This window comes from Arachis ipaensis, chromosome B7, assembly GCF_059453495.1.
Source record: "Arachis ipaensis isolate K30076 ecotype BB chromosome B7, ASM5945349v1, whole genome shotgun sequence".
NCBI lineage: Eukaryota > Viridiplantae > Streptophyta > Magnoliopsida > Fabales > Fabaceae > Arachis > Arachis ipaensis.
The window spans coordinates 112061221-112076320 of NC_142442.1; the positions used below are offsets into that span (position 1 = coordinate 112061221).

The 15100-nt window shown below is 39.5% G+C and overlaps 1 non-coding gene across 1 annotated transcript; it reads right to left on the reverse strand.

Moving 5' to 3' along the window:
• Positions 1-6345: 6345 nt before the first annotated feature.
• LOC148553746 (small nucleolar RNA R71) lies at positions 6346-6453 on the reverse strand. The gene has a single exon (XR_015893902.1). It is a non-coding gene; the product is annotated as a small nucleolar RNA R71 (small nucleolar RNA).
• Positions 6454-15100: the final 8647 nt, after the last annotated feature.

The window sequence follows — 15100 nt, forward strand, 5'->3', positions numbered from 1 at the left end:
TTTTCTTCAAAACTCCATTTTTGTGCTTTCCTTCCATTTTTGTATGTTTTCTTTTTGTTACTTTAAGCCATTCCTGCTCTATGAGACCTGAAAATACTTAACACACAAATCACGGCATCGAATGGTAATAAAGGATAATTAAATTTAATGTTTTTAAAGCATAGGAAATATGTTTTTCACATATATCATAAAATAAGGAAGGAAAAGTAAAACCATGCAATTCATATGAATAAGTGGGTGAAGAATTGATAAAAACATTCAATTTGAGCACAAGATAAATCATAAAATATGGGTTTATCATTGGGGCATTGACTTCATGGGTCCATTTCCAAACTCTAATGGTTACCTTTATATATTGTTAGTTGTAGATTATGTTTCTAAATGGGTGGAAGCTATTCCTACCCGTACTAATGATGCTAACACTATTGTTTCCTTTGTTAGAAATCATATTATATGTCACTTTGGATCACCACGAGCAATCGTGAGCGATCAAGGCACTCACTTTTGTAACAGGAGACTAACAAGATTACTGAAGAAGCATGGGATTGTTCATAAAGTAGCAACAGCCTATCATCCCCAAACCAATGGACAAGAAGAAGTATCTAATAGGGAGATTAAACGCATTCTAGAGAAGATAGTAAAGCCTCATAGGAAAGACTGGAGTGCCAGACTACAAGATGCACTCTGGACATATAGAACAGCGTATAAGACACCCATTGGGATGAGCCTCTTCCGCTTGGTATACGGAAAGGCTTGCCACCTTCTAGTAGAGGTAGAACACAAGGCTTTCTGGGCTGTAAGGGAATGCAATATGAATTTTAAAGAATCTGGTGCTGAGAGAAAGTTGCAACTAGCAGAATTAGAGAATCTTCGCCTAGAAGCATATGACAACTCCAGGTGCTACAAGGAGAAGATGAAGGCTGTCTATGACAAGCACATAAAAAGGAGAGAATTCAGACCAGGGGAGTTAGTTCTTCTTTATAACTCCAGACTGAGGCATATGCCAGGTAAACTGAGATCAAGATGGGAAGGCCCCTACAAAGTAGAAAAGGCAGAGCCATACGGATTTTTTCACCTGCGTCATCCTTCTAGCTCCAAATTCATCAAGGTCAATGGACATCGCCTAAAGCTTTATCATGGAGAGAAGATCAAGGATCACAAAGAACTAGAGGTCTTCTTCTTGGAAGACCCACTAACAGAAGCAGAATGAGCCTGAAGAACGTCCAACTTAAGGACGTAAAAGCAAAGTGCTAGGTGGGAGACAACCCACCATGGTATGATCGTTCAGTTTCAGTCTTAGTTTTATTCTACTTTATTCTATTTTTAATTTTGTTAAAGACTCTTCTCATAATCTCTGCATATAGCTGCATATAGCTTGCATTTGCATTTGCATACTACATAAAAAAAATTCGCACGCGACGCGCGAGCGTCGCTGACGCGTACGCGTCATATGTGCATGCGAGACAAAGGAAAACGAAACAGAAAGTCACGCAAAAGCATGGCTAGAGGCGTGCCTTAGGCACAATCATGCCCACGCGGATGCGTCAGCGACGCGTCCGCGTCATTTTGGAAAATAGCCTCCCACGCGTGCGCGTCGCCCATGCGCACGCGTGACCCTACGAAATCGACGTAAAAAGGTGTATGGCAGAGAGTTATGATGGAGTGGGGCTGGAATAGTGCTGGAAGCACAAGCCTTACCACGCGAACGCGTGCCCCACGCGTCCGCGTCGTTTTTCAAAATATAGCCATTCACGCGATCGCGTCACCCACACGAACGCGTCACCCAGATTTTTCGCAAAATTCGTATAAAACAGAGAGTTGTGCGTATGCGAGGCTGCACTCGCGCCAATAGCACAAATCAGGTCACGCGATCGCGTGATCCACGCGTCCGCGTCACCTGAACTTATCACACACCACGCGTCCGCGTCACATGCGACGCACAACTTATCCAGATCAGCGCCTGATATCTTATCTTTTCTTCCCCAAATCCAAATCTTTTCTTTCCCTTCTTATTTCTTTCTTCTCTCTTCTTCCTTCTTTATTCTTTCTCACTTTTTACTTTCTCCCTTCCTTATTTTTCACATCCATTATCAAGGTTCTTTTCTTTCTTTCTTTCTTTACTTTTTACTTTTCCTTTATTATTTTTATTTATGTTTTCCTTTCCTTTTTCTTTTTACTTTCATTACCTATATTTTTTTTTTCTCTCTTTTTTCTTTAATTGGTGTTAGAAATTTAATTGGGTGATTATTTTCTTTTACATTTTTCTTGTGAGTTATTGTGAAATTGTTTGACAATTACTATTACTTTTTAAAGGGTTGCTTGCATGTTCACTTTAATACTTTTAATAACATATTCACCATGCATGCTATGTGTTTGTGAAAAAGCCCGTATGGCATTGTGTATTTTTTTATATTATTCTATTCTACTACTCTAATGCCTGTTTTTCACAAAACTCATTTTATATTTTATTGATTAAATATAATTGTCAATACAAACAGATTGTTAGTTTGAAAGAGTTGATCATCTAACTTGGACCTTTAATGCTTGATCTATGCTACTCATGCCTTTGCCGGCATGCGAATAAACATCTTGCATTAAATAGCCATCACATGCACTTGCTATATACCCATTGATGAACTTTTCACATGTAGTCATGACCATGTGTTAACGACATCCCTCTTTACCGTGCATTGATTATCACCTATACTATCCTCTCCCTTGCTCGAACCCTTAGCTTTATGATGAGCGGATAATTTATACGCTTTTTGGCATTGTTTTTAGTAGGATCTAGTTACTTTTAGGGATGTTTTCATTAGTTTTTATGTTAAATTCGCATTTCTGGACTTTACTATGAGTTTGTGTGTTTTTCTGTGATTTCAGGTATTTTCTGGCTGAAATTGAGGGACTTGAGCAAAAATCAGATTCAGAGGTTGAAGAAGGACTGCTGATGCTGTTGGATTCTGACCTCCCTGCACTCAAAATGGATTTTTCTGGAGCTACAGAACTCAAAATGGCGCGCTTCCAATTGCGTTGGAAAGTAGACATCCAGGGCTTTCCAGCAATATATAATAGTCCATACTTTGCCCGAGTTTAGACGACGAAAACTGGCGTTCAACGCCAGCTCTCTGCCCAATTCTGGCGTCCAGCGCCAGAAACAAGTTGCAAAGTGGAGTTCAACGCCCAAACTGGCACAAAAGCTGGCGTTCAACTCCAAGAAGGACCTCTACACGTGAAACACTCAAGCTCAGCCCAAGCACACACCAAGTGGGCCCCGAAAGTGGATTTATGCATCAATTACTTACTTTTGTAAACCCTAGTAGCTAGTTTATTATAAATAGGACTTTTTACTATTGTATTAGACATCTTTGGATTATCTTTTGATCCTTTGATCATCTTTGGATGCCTGGTTCTTAGATCAGAGGGGCTGGCCATTCGGCCATGCCTGGACCTTTCACTTATATATTTTCAAACGGTAGAGTTTCTCCACTCCATAGATTAAGGTGTGGAGCTCTGCTGTTCCTCAAAGATTAATGCAAAGTACTACTGTTTTTCTATTCAATTCATCTTATTTCGCTTCTAAGATATTCATTCGCACTTCAACCTGAATGTGATGAACGTGACAATCATCATCATTCCCTATGAACGCGTGCCTGACAACCACTTCCGTTCTACCTTAGATTGAATGAGTATCTCTTAGATCTCTTAACCAGAATCTTCATGGTGTAAGCTAGATTGATGGCGGCATTCATGAGAATCTGGAAAGTCTAAACCTTGTCTGTGGTATTCCGAGTAGGATTCTGGGATTGAATGACTGTGACGAGCTTCAAACTCGCGATTGCTGGGCGTAGTGACAGACGCAAAAGGAGGATGAAGCCTATTCCAGCATGATCGGGAACCTCAGATGATTAGCCGTGCCGTGACAGGGCATCTTGGACCATTTTCACAAGAGGAGGGGATGTAGCCACTGACAACGGTGATGCCCTTGCATAAAGCCAGCCATGGAAAGGAGTAAGACTGATTGGATGAAGACAGCGAGAAAGCAGAGATTCAGAGGAACGAAAGCATCTCTACAAGCTTATCTGAAATTCTCACCAATAAATTACATAAGTGTTTCTATCCCTATTTTCTGTTTAATTAATATTATTTTCGAAAACTCCATAATCAATTATTATCCGCCTGACTGAGATTTACAAGGTGACCATAGCTTGCTTCATACCAACAATCTCCGTGGGATCGACCCTTACTCACGTAAGGTTTATTACTTGGACGACCCAGTGCACTTGCTGGTTAGTTGTATCGAAGTTGTGACAAATTATGAATTGAGATCAGAGCACCAAGTTTTTGGAGCCATTACCAGAGATCACAATTTCGTGCACCAAGTTTTTGGCGCCGTTGCCGGGATTGTTCGAGTTTGGACAACTGACGGTTCATCTTGTTGCTCAGATTAGGTAACTTTCTTTTTGTTTTCTTTTCAAAAAGTTTTCAAAAATCTTTCAAAAATTTCTCCTTTGTATTAAAAAAAATACAAAAAAATTAGAAAATCATAAAAATCAAAAATATATTTTGTGTTTCTTGTTTGAGTCTTGAGTCATGTTATAAGTTTGGTGTCAATTGCATGTTCATCTTGCATTTTTCGAAAAAATTCATGCATTCATAGTGTTCTTCATGATCTTCAAGTTGTTCTTGGTAAGTCTTCTTGTTTGATCTTTGCATTTGCATGTTTTGTGGTTTTTTTTCATATGCATTCCTGAATTCTTTATGTCTAAGCATTAAAGAATTCTAAGTTTGGTATCTTGCAAGTTTTCTTTGCATTAAAAATTTTTCAAAAATGTGTTCTTGATGTTCATCATGATCTTCATAGTGTTCTTGGTGTTCATCTTGACATTCATAGCATTCTTGCATGCATTCATTGTTTTGATCCATAACTTTCATGCATTGCATCATTTTTCTTGTTTTTCTCTCTCATCATAAAAATTCAAAAATAAAAAAAAATATCTTTCCCTTTTTAAAATTTCGAAAATTAGATTTGACTTTTTCAAAAATTTTTAAAATCTAGTTGTTTTTATGAGTCAAATCAAATTTTCAATTTAAAAAAAAAATCTTATCTTTTTCAAAATCCTTTTCAAAAATCAAATCTTTTTTCAATTTTTTTTAGTTATTTTCGAAAAATTCAAAAATATTTTTCAAAAATCTTTTTCTTAATTTTACATCATATTTTCGAAAATAACATCATCAATTAATGTTTTGATTCAAAAATTTCAAGTTTGTTACTTACTTGCTAAGAAAGATTCAAACTTTAAGTTCTAGAATCATATCTTGTGATTTCTTGTGAATCAAGTCATTAATTGTGATTTTAAAAAGATTAAATCTTTTTCAAAACTAATTTCAATCATATCTTTTCAAAAAAATATCTTCTTATCTTACCTTTTTCAAAAATTTGATTTCAAAATATCTTTTCTAACTTCTTATCTTCTTATCTTTTCAAAATTAATTTTCAAAATTTGTTTCAACTAACTAACTAACTTTTTGTTTGTTTCTTACCTTTTTCAAAACTACCTAACTAACTCTCTCTCTCTAATTTCGAAAATATCTCCCTCTCTTTTTCAAAACTTCTTTTTAATTTTGGATTTTAATTTTCGAAAATTATTAACCTTTTTCAAAAACTATTTTCGAAAATCACTAACTCTTTTTCAAAAATTATTTTTGAAAATTCTCCCTCTATTCCTTTTCTTCTTCTACTAACAATAAGGAACCTCTTTACTGTGACATAGAGGATTCCTCTTCTTTTCTTTTTCTCTTCTCTTTCTTATGATCAGGGACAAAGAAAAAGGCATTCTTGTTGAAGCTGATCCAGAACCTGAAAGGACTCTGAAGAGAAAACTAAGAGAAGCTAAATTACAACAATCCAGAGACAACCTTATTGAAAATTTCGAACAAGTAAAGGAGATGGCAGCCGAACCCAACAACAATAATGCAAGGAGAATGCTTGGTGACTTTACTGCACCAAATTCCAATTTACATGGAAGAAGCATCTCCATTCCTACCATTGGAGCAAACAATTTTGAGCTGAAACCTTAGCTAGTTTCTCTGATACAGCAGAACTGCAAGTTTCATGGACTTCCATCTGAAGATCCTTTTCAGTTCTTAACTGAATTCTTGCAGATCTGTGATACTGTTAAGAATAATGGAGTAGATCCTGAAGTCTACAGGCTCATGCTTTTCCCTTTTGCTGTAAGAGACAGAGCTAGAATATGGTTGGACTCTCAACCCAAAGACAGCCTGAACTCTTGGGATAAGCTGGTCACGGCTTTCTTAGCCAAGTTCTTTCCTCCTCAAAAGCTGAGCAAGCTTAGAGCGGATGTTCAAACCTTCAGACAGAAAGAAGGTGAATCCCTCTATGAAGCTTGGGAAAGATACAAGCAGCTGACCAAAAAGTGTCCTTCTGACATGCTTTCAGAATGGACCATCCTGGATATATTCTATGATGGTTTATCTGAGTTATCAAAGATGTCATTGGATACTTCTGCAGGTGGATCCATTCACCTAAAGAAAACGCCTGCAGAAGCTCAAGAACTCATTGACATGGTTGCCAATAACCAGTTCATGTACACTTCTGAGAGGAATCCTGTGAGTAATGGGACGCCTATGAAGAAGGGAGTTCTTGAAATTGATACTCTGAATGCCATATTAGCTCAGAATAAAATATTGACTCAGCAAGTCAATATGATTTCTCAGAGTCTGAATGGAATGCAAGCTGCATCCAACAGTACTCAAGAGGCATCTTCTGAGGAAGAAGCTTATGATCCTGAGAACCCTGCAATAGCAGAGTTAAAATACATGGGTGAACCATATGGAAATACCTACAATCCATCATGGATAAATCACCCAAATCTCTCATGGAAGGATCAAAAGCCTCAACAAGGCTTTAATAATGGTGGAAGAAACAGGTTTAGCAATAGCAAGCCTTTTCCATCATTCACTCAGCAACAGACAGAGAATTCTGAGCAGAATCCATCTAGCTTAGCAAATTTAGTCTCTGATCTATCTAAGGCCACTGTGAGTTTCATGAATGAAACAAAGTCTTCCATTAGAAATTTGGAAGCACAAGTGGGCCAGCTGAGTAAAAGGATCACTGAAATCCCTCCTAGTACTCTCCCAAGCAATACAGAAGAGAATCCAAAAGGAGAGTGCAAGGCCATTGAATTAATTACCATGGCCGAACCCACAAGAGAGGAGAAGGACGTGAATCCCAAGGAGGAAGACCTCCTGGGACGTCCAGTGATCAATAAGGAGCTTCCTTCTGAGGAACCTAAGGAATCTGAGACTCATCTAGAGACCATAGAGATTCCATTGAACCTCCTTATGCCATTCATGAGCTCTGATGAGTATTCCTCTTCTGAAGAGAATGAGGATGTTACTGAAGAGCAAGCTGCCAAGTTCCTTGGTGCAATCATGAAGCTAAATGCCAAATTATTTGGTATTGAAACTTGGGAAGATGAACCTCCCTTGTTCACCAATGAACTAAGTGATCTGAATCAACTGACATTGCCTCAGAAGAGACAGGATCCTGGAAAGTTCATAATACCTTGTACCATAGGCACCATGATCTTTAAGGCTCTGTGTGACCTTGGTTCAGGAATAAACCTCATGCCCCTCTCTGTAATAGAGAAACTGGGAATCTATGGGGTGCAAGCTACTAAAATCTCATTAGAGATGGCAGACAATTCAAGAAAACAGGCTTATGGACAAGTAGAGGACGTGTTAGTAAAGGTTGAAGGCCTTTACATCCCTGCTGATTTCATAGTCCTAGACACTGGAAAGGAAGAGGATGAATCCATCATCCTAGGAAGGCCTTTCCTAGCCACAGCAAGAGCTGTGATTGATGTGGACAAAGGAGAATTGATCCTTCAATTAAATAAGGACAACCTTGTATTTACAACTCAAGGATCTCTCTCTGCATCCATGGAGAGGAAGCAGAAAAAGCTTCTCTCAAAGCAAAATCAACCAAAGCCCCCACAGTCAAACTCTAAGTTTGGTGTTGGGAGGCCACAACCAAACTCTAAGTTTGGTGTCAAACCCCCATATCCAAACTCTAAGTTTGGTGTTGGGAGGTCTCAACAAAGCTTTGCACATCTGTGAGGCTCCATGAGAGCCCACTGTCAAGCTATTGACATTAAAGAAGCGTTTGTTGGGAGGCAACCCAATTTTTATCTAATTTTATTTTTGTTTTTCATGTTTTCTTAGGTTCATGATCATGTGGAGTCACAAAATAAACGAAAAATTTAGAAACAGAATCAAAAACAGCGGAAGAAAAATCACACCCTGGAGGAAGCATCTGTCTGGCGTTCAACGCCAGAACAGAGCATGGTTCTGGCGTTGAACGCCCAAAATGGGCAGCATCTGGGCGCTGAACGCCAGAATTGCACCCTGGAGAAGAGCTGGCACTGAACGCCCAGAACAAGCATGGTTCTAGCGTTCAACGCCAGAAATGGGCAACAAATGGGCGTTGAACGCCCAAAATGGGCACCAACCTGGTGCTGAACGCCCAGAGTTGTGTGCAAGGGCATTTTACATGCCTAATTTGGTGCAAGGTTGTAAATCCTTGAATACCTCAGGATCTGTGGACCCCACAAGATCATCTCAGGATCTGTGGACCCCACAGGATCCCCACCTACCTCCACTCACTCTCTTCTCTCTTCTCAATCATCCTCTATTCCCAATAAACACTCTTCCCCAAAACCCTTCACATATCACCTCCATCCCTCTTCCCTATTAACCCTTCACCACTCACATCCACCCACTCTTCCCCATAAACCTACCCAATAAACTCCACCTACCTTCAAAATTCAAAATCTCTTTCCCACCCAATCCCACCCATATGGCCGTATACACACATCCCTCCATCTCCTCCATATCTTCTTCTTCTTCTTCTATTCTTTCTTCTTTTGCTCGAGGGCGAGCAACATTCTAAGTTTGGTGTGGTAAAAGCATAGCTTTTTTTGTTTTTCTATAACCATTAATGGCACCTCAAGAAAGAGGAAACGGAAGACAAATGCTTCCACCTCTGAGCCATGGGAGATGGAAAGATTCATCTCACAAGCCCATCACTAAGAAAAGGATGGAGCAAACAAGAGAGCACATTCATGGATCTCAACAGGCACATGAAGAAGCTCACCATCAAGAAATCCCTGAGATACCTCAAGGGATGCACCTTCCTCCACAAAACTATTGGGAGCAAATCAACACCTCCCTAGGAGAATTAAGTTCCAACATGGGACAACTAAGGGTGGAACATCAAGAGCACTCCATCATCCTTCATGAAATAAGAGAAGATAAAAAAGCAATGAGGGAGGAGCAACAAAGACAAGGAAGAGACATAGAAGAGCTCAAGGACATCATTGGTTCCTCAAGAAGGAAACGCCACCATCACTAAGGTGGACTCATTCCTTGTTCTTATTCTCTGTTTTTCGTTTTCTCTATGTTAAGTGCTTATCTATGTTTGTGTCTTCATTACATGATCATTAGTAGTTAGTAACTATGTCTTAAAGTTATGAATGTCCTATGAATCCATCACTTCTCTTAAATGAAAAATGTTTTAATTCAAAAGAACAAGAAGTACATGAGTTTTGAATTTATCCTTGAACTTAGCTTAATTATATTGATGTGGTGACAATGCTTCTTGTTTTCTGAATGTATGCTTGAACAGTGCATATGTCTTTTGAAGTTGTTGTTTAAGAATGTTAAATATGTTGGCTCTTGAAAGAATGATGACAAGGAGACATGTTATTTGATAATCTGAAAAATCATAAAAATGATTCTTGAAGTAAGAAAAAGCAGCAAAGAACAAAGCTTGCAGAAAAAAAAATAGGCGAAAAAAAATTAGAAAGAAAAAGAAAAAGCAAGCAGAAAAAGCCAAAAGCTCTTAAAACCAAGAGGCAAGAGCAAAAAGCTAATAATCCTTAAAACCAAAAGGCAAGGGTAAATAAAAAGGATCCCAAGGCTTTGAGCATCAGTGGATAGGAGGGCCTAAAGAAATACAATCCTGGCCTAAGCGGCTAAACCAAGCTGTCCCTAACCACGTGCTTGTGGCGTGTAGGTGTCAAGTGAAAATTTGAGACTGAGCGGTTAAAGTCAAGGTCCAAAGCAAAAGAAGAGTGTGATTAAGAACCCTGGACACCTCTAATTGGGGACTTTAGCAAAGCTGAGTCACAATCTGAAAAGGTTCACCCAATTATGTGTCTGTGGCATTTATGTATCCGGTGGTAATACTGGAAAACAAAGTGCTTAGGGCCACGGCCAAGACTCATAAAGAAGATGTGTTCAAGAATCATCATACTGAACTAGGAGAATCAATAACACTATCTGAACTCTAAGTTCCTATAGATGCCAATCATTCTGAACCTCAATGGATAAAGTGAGATGCCAAAACTATTCAAGAGGCAAAAAGCTACAAGTCCCGCTCATCTGATTAAAGCTATGTTTCATTGATAGTTTGGAATTTATAGTATATTCTCTTATTTTTATCCTATTTGATTTTCAATTGCTTGGGGACAAGCAACAATTTAAGTTTGGTGTTGTGATGAGCGGATAATTTATACGCTTTTTGGCATTGTTTTTAGTATGTTTTAGTAGGATCTAGTTACTTTTAGGGATGTTTTCATTATTTTTTATGTTAAATTCACATTTCTGGACTTTACTATGAGTTTGTGTGTTTTTCTGTGATTTCAGGTATTTTCTGGCTGAAATTGAGGGACTTGAGCAAAAATCAAATTCAGAGGTTGAAGAAGGACTGCTGATGCTGTTGGATTCTGACCTCCCTGCACTCAAAATGGATTTTCTTGAGCTACAGAACTCCAAATGGTGCGCTTCTAATTGCGTTGGAAAGTAGACATCCAGGGATTTCTAGAAATATATAATAGTCTATACTTTGCCCGAGTTTAGATGACGCAAACTGGCGTTCAACGCCAGCTCTCTGCCCAATTCTGGTGTCCAGCGCCAGAAACAAGTTGCAAAGTGGAGTTCAACGCCCAAACTGGCACAAAAGCTGGCGTTCAACTCCAAGAAGGACCTCTACACGTGCAACACTCAAGCTCATCCCAAGCACACACCAAGTGGGCCCCGTAAGTGGATTTATGCATCAATTACTTACTTTTGTAAACCCTAGTAGCTAGTTTATTATAAATAGGACTTTTTACTATTGTATTAGACATCTTTGGATTATCTTTTGATCCTTTGATCATCTTTGGACGCCTGGTTCTTAGATCAGAGGGGCTGGCCATTCGGCCATGCCTGGACCTTTCACTTATATATTTTCAAACGGTAGAGTTTCTCCACTCCATAGATTAAGGTGTGGAGCTCTGCTGTTCCTCAAAGATTAATGCAAAGTACTACTGTTTTTCTATTCAATTCATCTTATTTCGCTTCTAAGATATTCATTCGCACTTCAACCTGAATGTGATGAACGTGACAATCATCATCATTCCCTATGAACGCGTGCCTGACAACCACTTCCGTTCTACCTTAGATTGAATGAGTATCTCTTAGATCTCTTAACCAGAATCTTCGTGGTGTAAGCTAGATTGATGGCGGCATTCATGAGAATCCGAAAAGTCTAAACCTTGTCTGTGGTATTCCGAGTAGGATTCTGGGATTGAATGACTGTGACGAGCTTCAAACTCGCGATTGCTGGGCGTAGTGACAGACGCAAAAGGAGGGTGAATCCTATTCCAGCATGATCGGGAACCTCAGATGATTAGCCATGCCATGACAGGGCATCTTGGACCATTTTCACAAGAGGAGGGGATGTAGCCACTGACAACGGTGATGCCCTTGCATAAAGCCAGCCATAGAAAGGAGTAAGACTGATTGGATGAAGACAGCGGGAAAGCAGAGATTCAGAGGAACGAAAGCATCTCTACAAGCTTATCTGAAATTCTCACCAATAAATTACATAAGTGTTTCTATCCCTATTTTCTATTTAATTAATATTATTTTCGAAAACTCCATAATCAATTATTATCCGCCTGACTGAGATTTACAAGGTGACCACAGCTTGCTTCATACCAACAATCTCCGTGGGATCGACCCTTACTCACGTAAGGTTTATTACTTGGACGACCCAGTGCACTTGCTGGTTAGTTGTATCGAAGTTGTGACAAATTATGAATTGAGATCAGAGCACCAAGTTTTTGGAGCCATTACCAGAGATCACAATTTCGTGCACCACTTTACATATTACTTTCTTTTTCCCTTTTCAGGATGGCCACCAAGAAAGGTAAAGAGAAAGCTACTCCCAAACCACCAGCAAGAAAAGGAACTAAAAGAACAATAGCCACAGAGCCATCTTCAACAGCAGTAAAGCTCTCAACAAAACGAATCAAGAGGATCATCAAGGTCGATGAAAAAGAAAAAGCTTTTCCAGCAAAGGACACTGCGCGGTTCACTAACCGCTACTGTGAGCAGATGTTCCCCATCCTGACTGAGAAAAACTATAACAATGAGTATCTACTCATCCTCCCGACCAACATTGTTGAATTTGTTGAGCCGTGAATTGAACGAAGACATTGGGGATTCCTACGGAGACAACCACGGCAGGTTAATCTTTCATGGGTAGTTGAATTCTACTCCAATTTTCACATGCCAACTTTGCCATCTATCTATGTCCGTCAGAAGTAAGTCCCTATAACAGAAGAGGCCATTCAGCGAGCTTTAGATCTTCTCCCTGCTCCAGAAGGATTGGACGCATTCCAAGAAGCCTCATTCAAACGCCAGACATACCAATTTGACTGGGACGCTGTTCTCAGTGTTATAGCACAACCTGGCAGCAGATGGATCTATGGATACCATCGATCTCGACCTAAGAGCATATTGGCTTCAGCACTCACCTTGGAGGCTCGCGTATGGGCACAGATCATGTCCCATTACGTCTTTTCGAACACTCACGAGTCCTCCTTCACTGCAAACATGGCTGTTCTACTCTGGTGTATCCTTACAGACCAGCACCTCAATTTACCAAGACACATTCGGCATGCTATGGGACATATACAGATTGCGGGCAACCTACCTTTTCTCGCCTTGGTTTCAGATCTAGTCTCAGCAGCCGGAGTCTTCTACAGAGCTGGGGACACCAAGGCCATGATTCCATGAGAAGATCAATACGTCTCTAACGGGAAGTATATCAGACCTCGAGCAGCCATTATCAACCGGAGCACAGAACCAGTAGAAGATATCCCTTCTCCTACCACATCACAAGCACCTTCAACAAACCAACTGCTCCATCAGATACTTGAGAGGCTAGACCGGCTTGACCGGAAAGGAAAGCAAAGGGAGCGCCGTAACAAGCGCCGATTCACATACCTCAAGGAGCTGCTTGTTGGTAACCACCCACCTAAAGAAGACCCAGACACCCCGGACTCCACTTCATTTACAGCACAGGGAGCCATGACGGTCCCAATTATGGAGATGCTGCTACCAGCCCCCTTTGTTCCTGACTAATGGCACTGAGGACAGTGCCAAACTTTAAGTGTGGGGAGGTCGGTGCCAGTTTCAGAGTGACGCCACATGATGTCATTGTATTGTTAGAAAACACAAATAGTATTCTTCAACAAGCTTGGGCTATAATTGACTGTGTGCACGAACACATTCAAGAACTGAGCATATGAAGGACAATCACAGTTTGCTGGAGGTGAGGAGAGTTGGATGAGAAAGGATTTGGATGGTGGTGGTTGCGGTGGTGAAAAATTGGGGAGCCAGGATAGGTTAGGTTAGATTAAGAGGATTAATTTAAAAATTTTAAAAAAAAATTAGGATTGTAGTTTTGTAAACTAAAATTAATCTTTTATGGGTACAATTTTTTTTAGGTAAATTTATCAGCGTTATGAATATTCGTATAAAAAAATAGTAACTTACTCATTATTAAATTTGAATATTATATAGAGATGTTTTAAATGGTTACTCATACATGATATAACCATAAAAAATTTTAAGAAGATAGAAGTATAAAATTGTCATAATTTTTATAAAGGTAAACTATTATTTTGGTCCCATACGTTTGGGGTGAATTCTATTTTAGTCCCCAACGTTTAAACTATTCTATTTAAATCCAAAAAAGTTTTGATTTGCATCAATCAAGTCCTTCCGTTAAGTGGGTGTCAAATTATTGACGCCGTGTCCGACGTGGCAAAGTTGGTAGTTTGGCTGTAGTTAACAATTGGAATTGGAAGCACGAAAAAAAAAAAGAAAAAGAAATAAAATCCGGTCCAGTAAGTAAACCCTAATCCCCAAAGTTGATGTTCTTCGTCTGCTGAGAATGGCTAGCCAGTCGTCCTCCCAAGGTTCGCATAGCAGCACCAAGAGTCGTGGGAGAAGGAGGACTTGCTTCTGTGGAGAGAGACCGGTATTGTGGACGTCATCTACAGTGGAGAACCCAGGAAGAAGATTCTGGGGCTGCGTCAACTATCAGGTGAGTCTCTTCTTTTCTGTCTCTTGTTTGAAAATAACATTGGGTGTTAGTGTTTGGAGGATCTGAAGTGTTTGGTGTGTTCGTGTTGGTGTGTTCGTGTTGGTTTGGTTGAGAACAGATAGGAGATGGATGCGATTATTTTACTTGGGCAGAGCCTGAAGGACAAGATCCACAAATTCAAAGACTGAAGAACAAAGCGAGCTCGTTGAAAGAAGAACTGCAGAAAGCTGAAAGGAAATTTGCATTGGCACTTGGTGTTGGAATTCTTGGATGGACAATGGCTGGGCTGCTGCTATGTGATCGACTTAATTGAGATTTAAGGGGTTAGCATTTTGTTTTGTTTGCTTTTCTGTTGTTGTCCCTAGTTTGTAGGGAATGTCAATTGTTTAGGGATTGAAAAAATTGACATACAGTTGGGTGATAACAGTGATGTAAAGAGAATGAAATTTTTTGGAGGCTGTATGTGTAAAGGCATTTGCTGTAAACATTGTAAGGTTTTTGAGTGAAATGAATAGCAATGAGTTCCTGTATTTTGACATACATTATTTGGCTCTGTACAAGTTTATTTTAGTTTGATCTACTAATAAATACAAGGCTTAATTTGCCAATTCACATAACTTTGCTGCTGAAAATTCATGT